Here is a 19565-nt window from a genome sequence, read left to right as displayed (position 1 = left end):
GTACTCACATTTGAGTACTGAAGGAAAGGGGCGAGGATGTCAGGCTAGGCTACCACTCTTCCTCACCACGTTATGACATTGTATCATTCACTTTATAATATAAAACTCATTTACCATAGGGCTATGTGATTCCCAGTATCTGACATTTCTCTGACTTCACATCGTCCATTTCCACCATTATTATACCCCATTGACTTCATGTCTTGCAATGTCCATTCTCTCATTTGAGGGATACCCATGGGAGTTTCAGTCTCACAGACATGACCTCCATTATTTTAAATCTTCAGTAAAGTAAACATTTCAGCAAATATCTCTCGGCAGATTGACTTCGTAATTAAACATTTCTCGCCTGGTATCAGTTCCTTTGCTTACAATTCTTGTCCATGACTACTTCATTTAATTTTCCTTTTACTGTTTTTCCCGCCATCATAAGACATCATCTGTTCCTTTGGATATTGAAACAAACTACTGCTCATTATAGCTCCTCTCATATTACGTCACTTCCTGCCAGAAACCACCAGATCTTCGATGCAGTAGTAAGCAGTGGTCTAAGTGGCGTTGACAGCGAAGCAGTGACTGATTGAATGGAAGTGAACTGCCGTGGTTTTCTGCAGTAAATCGGTGTGGCAACATTCTCAAAACAGGTGACAAGATATCCATGCACTAGCTACTTGGTGTGGTGACGAGATGCAGCTTGGAAGGGAGAGACCAACAAGAGATGGGAGAGGGAAGCGCCTGGGCAGCTTATCTTTTTGCTAGATTGAAGATTTCTTGTATCGCAGCAGTTTAATACTGGTAAGCCTGAACTAAACTATTTATTAGTGATAACAGTGCCGTGCAAAATTCACCTTGAGTATCTGATGCTTTGTGTTAATCTGTCCATTAGGTGAAATCCTGACATGAAATGGATCACATTATCCTGTGTGTGTGTGTGTGTGTGTGTGTGTGTGTGTGTATGTTTTCTTTTGAAACAAAGTGTAAGAGAAATGAATTACTTGCTTGAATAACTTACATTGCCTAAGCCTGTGGACGAACGATCGAACACCACAAATCTTCCCATGCCCTCCAAATGCACTCTCTCGATCCCCTACATCCTTATTTTATTTTATTTTATTTTATTTTATTTATTTATTTATTTATTTTTTTTATCATGCTTAGGTGTGAATCATGCATCAGTGTTCCATAGATGGGATTTTGCGTTAATGATGATACACTATAATTACTCATATTTCAACCACGTTTCTATTGTTCGTTTTGATGGCAAAGGTTCATCCTACGCCAGGCCACGTCCTACTAGAGTGCACTGCACACGTTTTATTAGTTTGTATTAGCTGCTTATTTTACCTCGATGTATTTAGTGACAAAACCGCTGTGTGGTCACAGTCACATTGCCAGTAACGTCACAGCGGCGAGAAGGGAAAAGAATAAGAACAAAAGTGCTGTGTCGCATTGAATAATTGTATTCCGATTCTTATGAACACCAGCTCTGAACCTCTGAATCTCTAGCAACACAATCTGGCGCAACATGCATATTCGAATGCAAAAAATAACCGTGGAAACAGTTACGATGGCAAATTATAATGTGTTCATCTCGACATAAGTAACGTAAGATTCTGACTTACGAATTCACACTGATGCATGGTTTACACCTAAACATTGCTGAAATCAAGCAACACAGACATAAATATCGAAATACCAAGTTCCACTCTTATGGGTGACACCAACAGGTGACGTGAATTATCCTGAGGGGAGGGAAGGAGGAGAAGGTTTGTGAGGCCCAGGCTGTGTTTTGAGGTGTTCTGTTTTTCTTTTGTAAATGTTAACAATCTGTTCTCCTTTTATTTTACATTTGTGGAAAAATATTTATATAAGATAATGTGTTTAAATTCATGTCAGGATTACACTCTGGAATTTTGTCATTATACTTTTGAACCACCCTGTATACAACAGGGAGCATCGAGGCTCTAAGTTTCAGGGTGCATGGAATGAGTGTTTGTTATGCTCAGAAGTGATTGCGTGAGGACAGAGTGAGTTACAGCAATGAATGACCGACTCCAGAGGAAGGCAGAATGGGCGTGGCTTGACTTAACCGTTGTTTGTGGGGCGAGGAAATGAAAGAGGTGGAGAGTGAAGACAAGATTATCTGAGAGAAGAGGAAGGATGGAGTTTGCACGATATGCTCTCATACAGCGTGTGTGTGTGTGTGTGTGTGTGTGTAATAATAATAATAATGATAATAATAATGATAATAATAATAATAATAATAATTAACGGTTTATTGATAGATGCTTATAATACATAGGCTTAAAATATACATTAGAGACAGAAAGGACGCGGTGGTGCGTTGGAGGGCAGCAGGTCGCGGTGGCGAGGGTTGTTGAGCAGTTTGAGATCAAACTGCCTGAGGTTGGCGGCGTCGTGGTCAGCGAGGGTGGTGAGGTGCAGATGGCGAGGGGGGAGTCATGGGTGGTGAAGGTGGCGCCTGGAATGATCTTGATGGCCCTTTGCCATCATAGGTTCTCTCGAGGCGGCCGAGCTGGATGGCGGTGAGACATGGAGACCAGGCATGGAAAGCGTAAGGTAATTTGGGCAAGATGAGCATCTTGAAAGTGGTGGTTAGCTCAGGGGCGGAACACCAAGAGACTTGAGCCGCCACAGCATGTGGAGCCTGTATGAGGCAGAACTCACTACGTTGTTGGTGTGCGGATCCCAGCGGGCGCTGCAGTGGGGGTGGTGGAAAAATCGAACTGCATAACGACTGACTTTTGGTAGTTTATGGTGACGTTGTTTGCAGTAGTCCAGGCAAGGAGGTTGTTAAGGGTGTGCTGAAAGTAGCTGTAGTTTGTCTGGTATTGTTGATGGCCGTGGCGATGGCCGAGTCATCTGAAATAGAGGGTAGGAGGGATAGGAAGCAAAGCCTGGCGGCGACCGTAGAGAAGTCGGCCAGCCAGGAGACGAGATTCTCCCTGATGCCTGTGGATGCTGCCTTGGAGTGTTATGGTGTGGTTCACGAGGTCAAATGCTTTGCGTAAATCGATGGAAGCACAGACGGCAGATGTTTTTCGTTTATCCAGGGTTTTATAGAGAAAGTTGAGGAAGCTGATGAGGTAGTATGTGGTGGATGAGTCCCTCATATTGCCAAACTGCCGAACGTCAACCCAAGGTGCCAGATCTTCGTAGACCCAGTCAGCCACGAAGCCCTCGCAGTGGAGGCTGGGCAGCGGAGTGATGGCAATGGGGTGCAGGTCACTAAAACTGGTTGGATTGGTGGTTTTTCTACTGAGAGTCATGTATGATGTTCGAGGTAAGCGGAATGGCCAGTTCTGCTGTTAATTCTCCGAGAAGTGACATTGGCAGGTCTGAAGGAGTATAGTGGATCTTCTGATTCTGAAGTTTAGTAGTCTGCGGTACACTTCATACTGGTGAACAACTGGTGCAGCGGTGCGTGCTGTCAGGTAGGCGGGGAGGAGGTTGGAGGCCAAGGGGAGGGGAGCAGCTGTTGGGAGATCGAGTCGAAGTGGTTGTTAAGTGCCTCGGCTTCTTCCCCCGGGGCCAAGTAGCTGGTGCGCGGAAACGAGCCCGGCCGAAATGCCAAACCACACAATTCCCGTACTTCACTAAACCACTGACCGGGTTGTAGGTTGAATTCAGCTTTTTGTGGTAGATTGACTTTTTTTCATTTATTTACTTATTACTTATTTCGTAGAGACTTGTATCAGGATGTGTTGTTGGACCGGAATGCTGATGCTGTGTGTGTGTGTGTGTGTGTGTGTGTGTGTGTGTGTGTGTGTGTGTGTGTGCTATTCTATTTAAGAGCCTTTTTTTCGAGAGTGCATGTTTGTGACGACCTTTTTCTCTAGTTTTGTCCATATTTTCTGTAGAAGAAAACAAGAAAGGAGGAGAACCTTGACTTGTGAGGCAAACTACGATAACTTTTTTTTGTGAAGTGTAAAGTGAGAAGACTTGCTTGTTTAAGTGCTAGAATGATACGGAAAGCAGTCTCTCTCTCTCTCTCTCTCTCTCTCTCTCTCTCTCTCTCTCTCTCTCTCTCTCTCTCTCTCTCTCTCTCTCTCTCTCTCTCTCTCTCTCTCTCAAGTAAAGCAAACATTTAAATGATATCAAGAGTCTAATTGACAAAATGGCTTAGGATGACGAAGCGATGAAAGAATGAGAGGGTGAGAATGTGAGCTGTGGTAATGAGTGAATAAAAGTAATTTCTGTGGGCATTGAGTTCTCAGGGGAAAGTTTACAAGACAATAGTGAGGCTAGCCATGACGCACAGCATGGAGACAATACTGTACTACTGACGAAAAGACAAGAGGTGGAGTTGGAAGTCGCTGAAATGAAGATGCTGCGATTTTCTCTGGAAGTGACGAGGCTGGACAAAATCAGGGATGTAGGCATCAGAGGCGCACCACATGTACGTCAGTTTGGAGACAAAGGTAGACAGATGAGACTGAGGTGGTCTGGACGTGCCAAGAGGAGAGACGGGGAGTGTTTGGAAAAGAGAATGGTGGAGATGGATCTACTCAGCAGGAGAAAAAGGGAGACGAGGTTTGTAGATGCAGTGACAGAAGACCTGCTTGTAATGGACGAGCCTGAGGTGGTTTTGGCGTCAAGAGGAGAAACGAGGAATGAGTGAGGAGGAGGGTGCTGGAGGTGGATCTACCGGGCAGGAAAAGAGAGAAACACGGAAGGAAATGTGCTATAGGTGCAGTGAAAGAAGACCTGCTAGTAATGGCTGTGACTGAGGAAGGCGCAGAAGACCAGGCGCGTTGGAGAAGGTTGATCCGCTGTGGCGACCTTGACGTTAGTAGTCGAAAGAAAGTTGAATTTTTGAGGAGCTGGGCAGCGTGCACGAGCTATGCTAATGGTGGTCGCTCTAATGATGTTCTCTGCATACGAGTAAATTTTGTCCGTGCGTCTTTACCAAGCAGAGGGGAAGGAAAGCACAATAATGAATGTATACCTGAATATGACGTTAATGGTTCCTTGAAAACTGTGTGTAAAGTTTCATAATCCTTTATTGAGTGCGGGAGTGGACGAGAGAGAGAGAGAGAGAGAGAGAGAGAGAGAGAGAGAGAGAGAGAGAGAGAGAGAGAGAGAGAGAGAGAGAGAGAGAGAGAGAGAGAATTAATAAGGGAGTTAGAGGAGGAGGAGGAGGAGGAGGGCGGAGGGGTCACACTACCTGGGCAGGAGGAGACATAAAGCAACGTCTCTTCGGGGTTTGATAAATGATGGGGAGGGAGGGAGGGAGGGAGGGAGGGAGGGAGGGATGGAGGGAGAGAGGGAGAGGGGCAGGGAGGTAGGGAGGGAGGAAAGAATTAAGGAAGGAGGGATGAAGGGAGGGTGGACAGGAATAGGAAGGATTTAGGGAAGAAAGGATGAAGGGAGAATGATGATGGTGATGATGATTATAGTTATTATGACTTGTCTTGTTGTTGTTGTTGTTGTTGTTGTTGTTGGTGGTGGTGGTGGTAGTGGTAGTGGTAGTTTTGCTGCTGCTGGAAGTAATAATGTACAACAACAACAACAACAACAACAACAACAACTTATTACTACTACTACTACTACTACTACTACTACTACTACTACTACTACTACTACTACTACTACCACCACCTCTACTACTACTATTACTACTACTACGACCACTACTACTAGTACTACTACTGCTACTGCAAACGCACATGATATAAGTCGGGTTCTCACGAGTGTTTCCCCATTAGTGATGCAGAATCCTATTAGAACTACGATCGAAATCATGAAAATACCCTTATTAACTGAAAACACTTATAACAACAACTCGCACTAGAACCTGTTAAGACTACTCGAGTTTCAGATCACAGCAAACCATCTCGTCTCATTCGCCTATTACATTTCTATACATCTCCATTTTTGCTTCGTCGATTCTAACATCAAGAGAATGAACCCTCTAATATAATTTACTTGTTTGGATAGCAGGAAGCAACTGCACCATTAATTACAATGTATATTAGGTGAAGACTGAGTTATCTTTTGTTCTAGAATCATTTATCTTACACTGTCTTGAGCTAGCGATTCTAAGCTTCGTGTCTAAAAGCTTGGACGTGTGACTTGTAAACTACTAAGGCAAAATATTATCTTACGAAGTTTGGATAGTCATTCCCCTAGACTTGTTTCCCGGAGACTTGAATTAGTACTTAGATGGAATGAGTTACTTATATAGACAGCCCAATACAGAGGAGGGAAGGAAAGGAGGAACATTCTAGATGGAGGGAAAAAAAGACGGTGATAATGTTCAGGTTAGGGACGAAGAAGGAAGAGGAGTGTTCAGAGAGAGAGAGAGAGAGAGAGAGAGAGAGAGAGAGAGAGAGAGAGAGAGAGAGAGAGAGAGAGAGAGAGGGTAGTTAGGTACACGTTCAAAAGGAAACTGGACCAGATAAAGGGAAGTAATAGTAGTAGTAGTAGTAGTAGTAGTAGTAGTAGTAGTAGTAGTAGTAGTAGTAGTAGAAGTAGTAGATAGGCTGTTTGCGGGTAGGGGGGAGGCAGAGAAGAAATACGTTAGATAAGTGTTTGAGAGAGAGAGAGAGAGAGAGAGAGAGAGAGAGAGAGAGAGAGAGAGAGAGAGTCTTGCGGGCGGGTTCGGAGAATCGAAGGGAGAGTAAGCCAGTAGTTGTAAATACTTCAGAGAGAGAGAGAGAGAGAGAGAGAGAGAGAGAGAGAGAGAGAGAGAGAGAGAGAGAATATTGGTATTTTCCTTTGTCACCACTACCACCACCACCACTTCCACTACAACAGTAGCAAGTACCACTACTGCTACTGCTACTATTACTACTACTACTACTACTACTACTACTACTAATAATAATAATAATAATAATAATACTAATACTAGGGGAACATTTTACGGACATTACCAGTCAACCCTTTTCTTCTGCCTTGTTAGTGGTGACGATGGAGAGAGAGAGAGAGAGAGAGAGAGAGAGAGAGAGAGAGAGAGAGAGAGAGAGAGAGAGAGAGAGGGAGGGAGAGAGAGGAGAGAGAGGAGGGAGAGAGGGTGGAGCGTGATAAATTAAAATAATGCCTTCATCTTTCTCCTCTCTTTCAACTGTAGCAGGAGTATATAATAATAGTAGTAGTAGTAGTAGTAGTTGTTGTTGTATCAGTAGTAGTATGTGGTATTTCTATTTGTTTTCATCGTTTTCTTCTTCCTCCTCCTCTTCTTCTTTTTTCCTCCTCCTCCTCCTCCTCCTTCTCTTCCTTCTTTTTTCCAGATAAACTATCAGTTGCCATAATTTAACTTATTTAATTGAAATAATAATAATAATAATAATAATAATAATAATAATAATAATAATAATAATAATTACATAGTACTTAAAAGTTACCAAATATTTCTCTCTCTCTCTCTCTCTCTCTCTCTCTCTCTCTCTCTCTCTCTCTCTCTCTCTCTCTCTCTCTCTCTCTCTCTCTCTCTCTCTCTCTCTCTCTCTCTCTCTCTCTCTCTCTCTCTCTCTCTCTCTCTCTCTCTCTCTCTCTCTCTCTCTCTTCCCCTTTCCCCCCCCCCTCTCTCTCTCTCTCTCTCTCTCTCTCTCTCTCTCTCTCTCTCTCTCTCTCTCTCTCTCTCTCTCTCTCTCTCTCTCACACACACACACACACACACACACTCATTCTAATGTCTATCTTCCTCAATTTCTCACTCACTCACTCACTCATTCACTCTCTCCCTTCCCCCAGCCATCCAACCAGGTGTCACTATTAAGGAGGCAGAGCAGGGGGAAAGGAGGGGAGAGGAACCCCTGTCCTGCACACAACAGTCACTCACCCTCACCCTGCCTTTTGACTTCCAGCATTAAGGGAAGCAGGGGAAGGAGAGGAGACACGGCAGGGGGAAGCTAATGCCCTTTTCGTTTCTTGTAGAGTTTATACAGTGAGCGAAGGCACCAGAGACGCAAGCCACAGGGATGGGCATGGGGAGAAATACCCTTAGGGACTTGGGGTATAGGGGTGACAGGGAGGGTAGTGGGCGGCGAAGGTTTGGGTAGGTAAGGGTCGCAGCTACCCACGCGTATAATTGACTTAACAGTGCCCAGGTGAGAGCTCGACTAGACTTTTGTATTGGCAGAAAGGGCGACGGAGCTAATGGCGGGCCGCGCTTCCTGTGTCCCGCGCCGCGCATGTGGTGGTGGTGGTGGTGGTGGTGGTGGTGATTTGCTGTCGGTGTTATTAGTGGTGGTTTTTATTAAGTGTTATTGCTACGTACTGTTTCTGGCACTGTTGTTATTGTTGTTGTTGTTGTTGATGATGTTGTTGATGCTACTGTTACTGCCATCTGATGCTTGTCTTTGTACTTTTGTTGTGATTGTGACTGGTGTTGTGTCTCTTGCTGTTGTTGCTGTTGTTGTTCTTGTTAGTGGTGGTGGTGTCCTTGCTGCTGTTGTTATTGATGTTGATGATGCTCTTACCACTACTACTACTACTACAACTACTACTACTACTACAACTACTACTACTACTACAACTACTACTACTACTACTACAACTACTACTACTACTACTACTACTACTACTACTACTACTACTACTGATGTTGCGACTGCTGGTGCTGCTATCTGGCTTGCTAACGCGGCTGCTGCTAATTCTCTCTCTCTCTCTCTCTCTCTCTCTCTCTCTCTCTCTCTCTCTCTCTCTCTCTCTCTCTCTCTCTCTCTCTCTCTCTCTCCACTCCCCTCTCCTCCCCTTCCCCCTTAAGGAGGCTCATTTGCACCCCATTTCGGCGTCATTGTCCCCCCTCCCCTTTCCCTCCCCTTCTCCCTCTTCCTTCCCTCCCCATCACCCCCTACAATGGGCGCCACCCTCTCCCCCTCCCCCACAATGGCGCCCCCTCCCTTGCCGGAAAATCATCCTGTAATAAATTTGTGTTTGGCCAAAAGAAACCCCTCCCCTCTCCCTCCTCTCCATTCTCTCTCTCTCTCTCTCTCTCTCTCTCTCTCTCTCTCTCTCTCTCTCTCTCTCTCTCTCTCTCTCTCTCTCTCGTTAGTAGTAATAGTAGTAGTAGTAGTAGTAGTAGTAGTAGTAGTAGTAGTAATATTATTATTATTATTATTATTATTATTATTATTAGTAGTAGTAGTAGTAGTAGTAGTAGTAATATTATTATTATTATTATTATTATTATTATTATTATTATTAGTAGTAGTAGTAGTAGTACAGTTAAACAATAACACGTTACTACTACTACTACTACTACTACTACTACTACTACTACTACTACTACTACTACTACTACTACTACTACTACTACTACTACTACTAATGCTACTACTATTACTGAAATGAAAAAAAAATCTTCAACATGAGATTCTTAACTACCAACGAGAGAGAGAGAGAGAGAGAGAGAGAGAGAGAGAGAGAGAGAGAGAGAGAGAGAGAGAGAGAGAGAGAGATTAGTCTTGGATTGACCACTGGATGTCACATGAAAAGGACTTGAGAAATTTTGCTCGTCATGCTTCAGGAGAGAAAAAAAGGGTGAGGGTAGACTACTGATGGTGGTGGTGTTGGTAGTGGTGGTGGTGGTGGTGGTGGTGGTAGTGGTGGTGATGCTGTGTGTGTGTGTGTGTGTGTGTGTGTGTGTGTGTGTGTGTGTGTTGTAATGAAAAACGTGTATGTGAGTGTGTGTGTGTGTGTGTGTGTGTGTGTGTGTGTGTGTGTGTGTGTGTGTGTGTGTGTGTGTGTGTGTGTGTGTTTGTCCCATAGTGATGAACGATGTGTGTGTGTATGTGCAATAGAGCGAGAGAGAGTGTGTGTTTGTGTACGTACCTATGTATGTATGTATGTATGTATGTATGCTTGTATGTATGTATGGGCGTGTGTGCGTACATAAGTGTGTGTGTATTATGAATGTTTATGTACACGCAATATTGGGCACTGTGCGCTTTATGAAACTGTGTGTGTGTGTGTGTGTGTGTGTGTGTGTGTGTGTGTGTGTGTGTGTGTGTGTGTGTGTGTGTGTGTGTATGTTCATATATCTATCTGTCTGTTCGTCTGTCTCTCTCTTTATCTGTTTGACTATCTCACTCAACTCTTCCCGCCCCATCTCTCTCTCTCTCTCTCTCTCTCTCTCTCTCTCTCTCTCTCTCTCTCTCTCTCTCTCTCTCTCTCCCCAGCAGGTTCATATTTTCCTCCCTGTATTGGCATCACACACACCACATTAATTCCTCAATAAAACACGTATTGGCAACCCACGCGCCTACCAATGATGTGTGTGTGTGTGTGTGTGTGTAAGTAGCATATCAGTGGGAGAGAATCAATCGTGTGTATGAGTGTGTGTGTGTGTGTGTGTGTATGTGTGTGTGTGTGTGAGAGAGGGTTAACTGCAAGAAGCCACCAGGCCTACACGTGGCAGTCCCTGTTTATATATATAGGACTTGACTGTTTCCATCCATCATTCTTATTCGTACATTTAATTCCTCATTCCAAGCTCCCTATTGACTCGGCACTGACAACCTGATTACTGAGTCTGTTCCATTCATCCACCACTCTATTTGAAAATTAATTCTTTGTTTCTTTTCTAAATCTATCAGCTTTGAAGTGCGGCCCCCCCCTCTCTCTCTCTCTCTCTCTCTCTCTCTCTCTCTCTCTCTCTCTCTCTCTCTCTCTCTCTCTCTCTGTCCATTATTTCCTTTTTTCGTTTCCTCTTTTTCTCCTTTTTTTCTTTCCTTCATTTTCCTCCTCTCTTCTTGATTCCTCACTTCACCTTCTCTCTCCTAATCTCCCTTTCCTCTCCCCTTCTTCCTCATCACCCACTCTCTCTCCCCACTCCTCCTTTCCTCCCCATCTTTACCTCTCATCCCTCCCCTCTTCTCCATATGCCCGTCCGTCCCTTCTTTTCTCTGCTGTATACCCAACCCTCCCTCTCCCTCTCCCTCTCTCTCTCTCTCTCCCTGCCGCGCCCCAGGCCACCGTTTAGGGATGATTTGCCTCCCTAACAACACCTCTCACACCTGATTTGACAGTCACCCCTCTCCCTCTCCCTCTCCCTCTCCTGTTCCCTTTTACCTCCCTCCCTCCCTTCCTTCCTTCCTCTCTCTCCCTCTCCACTCTGCTTCCCTTTTCACCGTCGTCTCGTCTGTTCCTCCGCCTCCTCCTCCTCCTCCTCCTCCTTCTTCTCTAGTAATCTTTCTGTTCTTTTTTTCTCCCTTTTACTTTCTTCTTATCAGTGAGTTAATGAGAGAGAGAGAGAGAGAGAGAGAGAGAGAGAGAGAGAGAGAGAGAGAGAGAGAGAATGTGTGTGTTTGTCTGTGTCTCTCTCTCTCTCTCTCTCTCTCTCTCTCTCTCTCTCTCTCTCTCTCTCTCTCTCTCTCTCTCTCTCTCTCTCTCTCCATCATCTCACCCACTTGTATTCTCATTTAATTCTCGAATCCACTAAGCTGTTTTCCCTTCGTGTCCTCTCCCTCCCTCTCCCTCTCTCCCTCCTTTGTGCCCAGCCGCCCATCCCTCCCTCCCTCGCTCCATTCTCCATCGCTCCAGGAGGCTAAGTAAACAAGGCGCAAAACTGTCCAATTGCCTTGTTATCAGTGACGGGAGTAGTGGCGGTGGTGGTGGTGGTGGTGGTGTGGATGGGGGAAATGCTTATATTTAATGATACGTGAATGAGTCAAGTGAAAGCTTTGCCTGCTTTGTAAACTTTTTTCTCGAGGCTTAGTAAGTCCGTTGTGTTACTTTGGGGAAGCTTATTACTCGTAGAAGGGTTTATGCTAAGTGTCTTTTATACGTGAAGAAGTGAAGTTAGATATGTTGCTTGATTAAGTCATTTTTATTATGATTTTTTATTTATTTTTTTTTATTTCTTGTTCCTGTTGTTCTTCGTATTTAATCTGTTGCAGCTTCTTAAATTTCCGTACACAACTTCTCATCCTCTTTGTCATCATTTAGAACCAAGTTAGTTGTCTCTGTCGTCTTTGCCTCTAGTCAGTAAGCAGTTCTGTTCCTGAGGCTTACGTAGACGATTAGCCTCGAGTGTTGTTACCTTGGGGGAAGCTTAGAATACCCGTGGAGGTGCAGGCGGCAGGAATGCAGGAGGGAGTGGAATGACTGTTGTAGCAGGTTGGTGTATGTATGGAGGTTGACTTGTCCTGTAGTGGAATCATGGATCTTGCTTACTGACTTACTGACTTACTGACTTACTGACTTACTGACTTACTGACTTGATTACTTTCTTATTTATTTATTTATTTATTTATCTATTTATTTATTTAAGCACTTTTACACACACACACACACACACACACACACACACACACACAGAGAGAGAGAGAGAGAGAGAGAGAGAGAGAGAGAGAGAGAGAGAGAGAGAGAGAGAGAGAGAGAGAGAGAATGAATGCATAGATTTCGTTTAATGTGAATACAATAAGAGGACGAAGTGTAATGAAGCAGAGAGAGAGAGAGAGAGAGAGAGAGAGAGAGAGAGAGAGAGAGAGAGAGAGAGAGAGAGAGAGAAAGCAATAGATACCTTGGATAAAGTAGAAGTAATAAAATGGATGGATAAATATTAATGGGAGAAAGGCGGAAGGGTAGGGAAGGTTGAAGTAAGACAGTGGTAAGCTGAAGGCAGGGAAGGGAGTGGATTGTGGGTAACAAGGAAGGGAAGAGGAGGAGAAGAAGGAGGAAGAAGGGGATAAGAGAGGGATAGAGGAGAAAAGAGAGAATAAGAGGTGAGTAGAAGAGAATGATAGAGGGGATGAAACAAGGAAGGAGGGAAGAAGAAAGGAAGAAAGGAAGAAAGAATGAATGAAGAAAGGAAGGAAAGAGTAAAGTGAAGGATAGAGAGAGAAATACAGGGATAGATGAGTCTACTACTACTACTACTACTACTACTACTACTACTACTACTACTACTACTACTACTACTACTACCACTACTACTACTACTACAATCCTTCACTTCATCCGTCAAAAAACTAACATCCTTCTCCACTCTTCCCTTCCTCTCTCATCCTCTCCTCCTCCTCTTCTTCTTCCTCTTCCTCTCTCCTCTCTTCCTCTTCCTCTTCTTCCTCACTTCCCTTACCGTCCCTTTTCCTCCCTTTTCCTTTTCCCCTTCCGTCCCTCCTCCGGTCCCTTCTCTCCCGTCCTCCTCCTCCTCCTCCTCCTCCTCCTCTCCCTTCAGAATGGGTTTAGCAGTGCGAATAATCCAATTTGTGGGTAACAGGATGATGTCATTGAGATGTGAGGGGAGGAGGAGGAGGAGGAGGAGGAGGAGGAGGAGGAGGGAAAACACGTCGTTGATAATGGTGAGGCTCTATCCTCCCCCACTGCCCTCTAACCTCCTCCTCCTTCTCATCCTCCGCTTTACTGGCAGGAAGTGGCTACCGCACGCGAGTGGTGGTGATTGTGGTGGTTGTGGTGGTGATGGTGGTGGTGGTCTACTACTACTACTACTACTACTACTACTACTACTAACTCTTTGATAATGTTTACGATGATACTGATGACGATGACAATGATAATAATTACGATAATGATTATACTACTACTACTACTACTATTGCTTTTGCTACTACTACTACTACTACTACTACTACTACTACTACTACTACTACTACTACTACTACTACTACTACTACTACTACTATCACTATCAACCACCACCACCACCACCACCAACAACAACAACAACAACAACATCATAATTTAACTAACAATACTTACATTCACCAGTAATAATAAATAACAACAGAAGCTAAGTAATCACAAAACAAACCCCACCACCCTCTCTCTCTCTCTCTCTCTCTCTCTCTCTCTCTCTCTCTCTCTCTCTCTCTCTCTCTCTCTCTGTCTCCCCTGAAGTTCATTTGCACATCAAAGACCCATTAAAACTTGGTCAACAGAGCTAATATGAGACGTGTAATGGGACTTCTCCGTTTTTCTGTCCACCCACCTGTCCTGCACATGGGGGGAGGAGGAGGGGGAAGAGGGGGAGAGTGGAGGAAAAGCGGTGGATGCTAGTTGGGTATACGAGGAAGAGGAGAGAAGAGAGGAGTGGTGGTGTTAGTGTAGGGGGTTTTGTTGGAGGAGGAGGAGGAAGAGGAGGAGGAGGAGGAGGAGGAGGAGGAGGAGGAGGAGGAGGAGGAGGAGGAGGAGGAATTGGTAGTGATATTTGTAAAGGAAAAGTTGTTGCGTTTGCAGTGTTTGTGAATACGGAGTGGAAAGAGGAGGAGGAGGAGGAGGAGGAGGTGGATGAGGTGGAGGAAGAGGAGGAAGAGGAGGAGGAGGAGGAGGAGGATGGAAGTGTAGTGGATAAACGATGGATGGTGGAGATGGAGGAGGAGGATGAAGATGAGGAGAGAGAGAGAGAGAGAGAGAGAGAGAGAGAGAGAGAGAGAGAGAGAGAGAGAGAGAGAGAGAGAGAGTTAAAATAAAGAGAAGAAATGAGAAAGAAAGAACAGAGAAAGAGTGAGAAAGGTGATGGTGTTGAAGGAAGAGGAGGAAGAAGAGGAGGAGGAGGAGGAGGAGGAGGAGGAGGAGGAGGAGGAGGAGGAGGAGGAAAGTTAGTTAAAGGAAGGTTTATTTGTATGGCGAAGGGAGAGGATGAGAGAAACACTGACATTCCTCCTCCTCCTCCTCTTCCTCCTTCTTCGTCTCCTCCTCACACACACACACAAAAAAAAAAACCGTAAATGGTCAATAGATCTACTACCACCGTTTGTTCTTCCTTTGTTTCCCTTTGTGTTCTCGTTCCTCCCCTCTGTGAAGACCCCACCTCAAACACGCGGCTGAGTTCTGCTGGTCACACACGGCAGTACAAGACCCATGAACCACAGCAGGACATATTAAAAAACGCATTTCTCTCTCACCACGACTATTTGCAAAGGTCACAGAGATGGTTGGTCTGGTTCTTGAGAGTGTTTATTCTGTTAATGATGGAGAAATCTTGTAAATCTGTCACTAGAACCGTAAAAGCATCCTTGAAAACTCGTGTCATTTCAACTAAAAAGCCTTTTGAAACTAGTATAGAGGACACTGGAGAGCCGTGCCACAGTTTGAAATCGTGTTACATCGTTTTTTTCGGTAATAACTTTCTAACGAAATGATTAATTGGCATCATACTTTGACAGAGCTTGTTTCGGACACTCCGCTAATATTCGTTTCTATGGTCAAGTGACAAAGGTAGATAATAAAGGCACTTCCTCTTGCTAATTAACGACGCATGGAGGTGTCATGAAGTCAACTTGCGATCGAACAATGACTCAAGTTATTTATACAATGGGTCAAGATAGATTAGGTTAGGTTAGGTTAGGCTACTGAATGTACTATCCAGTCTTATCTGTCTAACTCTGCTGCCTTAGTCTGCTCTACTAGCCCTGTCTCTTTACTGTCTAGTTTTTAGTTCTCAAAGTCTCTCGTAAGATCCAAGAGGTCTGTTGTTTGTTTTTTCTTTGTAATCCTTCTTGTACTACTAAGACTACTGCTGCAAGAAGAAGAAGAACAACAACAACAACAACAACAACAACAACAACAACAACAACAACAACAACAACAACAATAACAACATCCAACATTAACAACAAAAATATGGTGATAATGCTGATAATACTGTAGATAGTAATGGTAGTAGTAGTAGTAGTAATAATAGACAGTACTTCATTCACCCAGATAATACACAGAAGTGGGTGGGGAAGGAACGCTTCTTCACAAGTCATTCAGATATCGCGCCATTTCGTCCAGTCAACCCATGATACTACCCCAGCGCAGCCCAGCCCGGTCCTTTCCTTTTATCCCTATTATTATCCCTTTAATTTCAATCTTATCGCAAGCTGTGGCATTCTTCCGTTCTTATAAATTTTCACGTAAAGTTTTCTCCCAACCACATCTGAGAAATTGTCATATATTCATCCAGAGATCATGCGTGTCTTCAACGTGGCAGCTTACCAGTGTCTTCCCGCCGGACAAGTGCAGTGCCCAGCTACGTGGGTGTGTGTGGGCCCGAAGTTTATCAAAAATTAGTGATACCTGAAGCTTTTGGGAGTACTTCAGATGTTGAGAAAAGAGGTAAGTGTTCCGTGGGTGCTGGAGAGGCGTGGGCGTGAGGCTGGAGGAGGGGGAAAGCCGTGTTTTGGTGTTAAATGTAATGAATGGTAGGACTGGCTGGGAGACGGACGGTGCTGGTGGTTGTCGCTCCTCCCTCCTTGTTACGTTGCGCAGATTCACTTCATACATGGAGTTATAGGTTACTTCCACGTGTGTTAGGCAAATGCACCTCGAATCAGTAGTCTTAGTTTTGTAATGATGGTTACCAAACCACGAAACGACTGTAAAATCAGATCAAGATGTTGATAATGTTTGTTACAAGGTTGTTAAGGTTTTTGTTTGGGAACGTTATTAAGTGAATGTGAAATCGGCCTTTAATATAGCCCGTTGACAACGAGGATGGAGGGAGGACCGCCACCGATACCTCAGACTTACCCGCCAATCCTATCACTCATTACAGTACATACAAAGGTATGGTATATATATATATATATATATATATATATATATATATATATATATATATATATATATATATATATATATATATATATATATATATATATATATATATATATATATATATATATATATATATATATGTGTGTGTGTGTGTGTATGTATGTGTCTGTCATGATTATTACAGGAGTTTGGCCAAAGTACGGTAGCGAATGAAACAAGGGTGACAGGTAGTGAAGTTTTCATCTGTGAAGTGAGTTCACGCCGCCATCGAAATTCTTCTTAAATTCTATCATATTTCTATTATAGCCTAAAAAGTGTTGCTGTATTGTTAAATAATTTTGATATATAATTTAGGAAATAGTAAAACTACAAGAAGATAAGAACGTATGCTATTTGCAAAAAAAAAAAAAAATAATAATAATAATAAAAAAAATAAAAAATAAATAAATAAAAATAATAATAATAAATAAAAAGATAAATAATAAAATAAATGCATTGGTAAGCAGCATTAGGAAGATCCAGCAGCTGCCAAGTCAGTGTTACCAAAGTTCCAATTTCTGGTAAGGATAAAAACAAACAACGCCGCGAAAAGCGACTGTGAAATCGGATTTGTTGTTGATGGTGATCACTAGGCACTGGTGACGGTCACAACAAAAGGAAGCCACTGACATCGGCTAGGTCACTTACGACTGGTTGGCAGGTTCGCCTCGTAATCAGCGTCTCGAGCTTCCAATCTTTACACGTATCGTAACTCTGTGTTCTGTACTGAGTGGTAGGACTGGTCTCCTAATAACTAATAATCTGATAACCGAGTCTATTCTATTCATCTAACACTCTATTTGAGAACCAGTTCCCTCCTATCCCTTTTTAAATCTAACTTCTTTAAACTTGAAACCGTTACTTCTTGTCCTATCCTGATTATTGACCCTGAGAATTTTGCTGATGTCACCCAAGCAGCATCTGAACTACAGCAATTTGAGTGAGACGAGAGCAGGCAAATGCAGAGACAGTGTTAGTGTTGCCATGTTTCAAAGTCTGCTGTTGACGAGTTTCCTGCGTCGGTATGCGTGAAATGGATTACAGTCACTTGTATGTGTAGGAATGGTGCGTGGCGTGCCTTGGAAATAACTCATAGCTTCCTTGGCTGAAAGAAAACGTGTAGCGGAGTGGTAAATACGTAACTACCTGATTGATTTTTTGGATGTTGCTTGATAATTGTTCCTCCTCCTCCTCCTCCTCCTCCTCCTCCTCCTCCTCCTCCTCTCGTGAACCACAGTAATAGGTCTCGTTTTGTGAGAGGACCATGTTTCTCTCTCTCTCTCTCTCTCTCTCTCTCTCTCTCTCTCTCTCTCTCTCTCTCTCTCTCTCCTCCACATCTTAAGACCAAAATTACAAGTTTAAGAATCACGATTATGCTTCCTCCTCCTCCTCCTCCTCCTCCTCCTCCTCCTCCTCCTCCTCCTCCTCTTCTTCCTCCTCCTCTCTTCCTTGCTTTCTTTCGCACTCCTCTTCTTTCCTTTTCTCATCTCAACGATCTAAGAGAGAGAGAGAGAGAGAGAGAGAGAGAGAGAGAGAGAGAGAGAGAGAGAGAGAGAGAGAGAGAGAGAGAGAGAGAGAAAGTATATCTACTGAATCAAGAGAGAATTTCTTAAAAGAGTAAAATCAATGAGAGAATAAAGAGGAAGAGAGGGAGGAGAAGAAGAAGAAGAAGAGGATGAGAGAAGAAGATAAGAGAAGAGAGAAAGGTGGTTAAAGCAAGGGGCATTAGAGGAAAAATAATAGAAGAGAGGAGAAGAGGAGGAGGAAGGGAGGGAGGAAGGAAAGGACGGAGAGGAGGAGGGAAGAAGAGGAGGAGGAAGGGAGGGAGGAAGGGAAGGAAGGAGAGGAGGAGGGAGGAAGGGGAAGGAAAGAGAGGAGGAGGGAGGAAGAGGAGGAGGGAGAGGAGGAGGAGGGAGGAAGAGGAGGAGGAAGGGGGTTTTAAAAAGGGAACGACTGAGAGAAGGTTCATGAGAAGAGAAGGAAGTGGAGAAGGGGTAAGGAAGAGGAGGAGGAGGAGGAGGAGGAGGAGGAGGAGGACAACAAGAGTCAGGGAGTTGGTTTTGCCTCAGGAATGTCATTGTTTGTTTGTCAGAGAGAGAGAGAGAGAGAGAGAGAGAGAGAGAGAGAGAGAGAGAGAGAGAGAGAGAGAGAGAGAGAGAGAGAGAGAGAGAGAGAGAGAGAAATTTCTTCTCTAACCTAATGATATTAACAACTACCAGTGCGATGGATGTGAGGTGAAGCAGAAAGGAGGGGGAGGAGGAGGAGGAGGAGGAGGAGGAGGAGGAGGAGGAGGAGGAGGAGGAGGAAGATATTCAGAGAGGGGAAAAAGCTTTACAAACCTTTCTATATGTTTTATTTCTTGTAGTAAACATGTTCTCAATTTTAGTGTTTTTCATAATTAGCTTCCCATCTTATCTTCTTATTTTTCCATGTTAAATATCTCAGGCATTATTCTGGACATTCGGTTTTATGTTCCACCACCACCACCACCACCACCACCACCACCACCACCACCACCACCAACCTACATATATTACCGTAACATCAGTAACCTTTTCAGTAAGCACTATGTCATCAGTTTCATTACATTCCATAAACCATTAGGGGCTTCGGTTAATTTAAGGATGATCAGCAGAGATTACGAGTCATCTATAATTGTTACCCACTCACCCACCACGAGTATATCATATCATTTTATTTATTCCATCATAACTAACCCTGATTTCATGAAGTTCGGAGGCTGTCTTTAGGATTAGACGGGTTAACCTTTCCATCTCCCTGGCTTATTCCTCGTCTCTCCTCCTGACACGGCCACGCTACCTCAGTCTAGCCTCTCTGCCTTTGTCTCCTGTCCAATTTACGTTAATTCGTTGTTTTTCGTTAGTTTTTTCATTAATTACTGTTTCTTATTGTTATTGTGGTTATTATTATTATTATTATTATTATTATCATTACTTTTTTCCTACTTATTATTCCTGTGGTAGTTCAAGTATTTATCATCCTGTTGTTGTTGCTGTTATTGTTGTTGCTGTTGTTGTTTTCTTCACACGTTT

General features: G+C 43.7%; 1 protein-coding gene across 4 annotated transcripts in view; it reads left to right on the top strand.

The window, feature by feature from the left end:
• The first annotated feature begins 520 nt into the window (after positions 1-520).
• LOC135108480 (uncharacterized) overlaps positions 521-19565 on the top strand; it is a 260707-nt gene continuing 241662 nt past the window's right edge. Inside the window, exon 1 of one of the 4 annotated variants that reach the window (XM_064019537.1) lies at positions 521-795. The gene's annotated coding sequence lies outside the window, so the exon portion shown is untranslated. Of the gene's footprint in view, positions 796-15777; positions 16033-19565 lie in introns of those variants that run through there. The other 3 variants (XM_064019538.1, XR_010272294.1, XM_064019536.1) reach the window with 3 other exon arrangements.

The sequence above is a fragment of the Scylla paramamosain genome, chromosome 17 (genome assembly GCF_035594125.1).
Source record: "Scylla paramamosain isolate STU-SP2022 chromosome 17, ASM3559412v1, whole genome shotgun sequence".
Lineage (NCBI taxonomy): Eukaryota > Metazoa > Arthropoda > Malacostraca > Decapoda > Portunidae > Scylla > Scylla paramamosain.
Note: the sequence above shows the minus strand (reverse complement) of the source record. Positions and strands in the feature narration are given on the sequence as shown.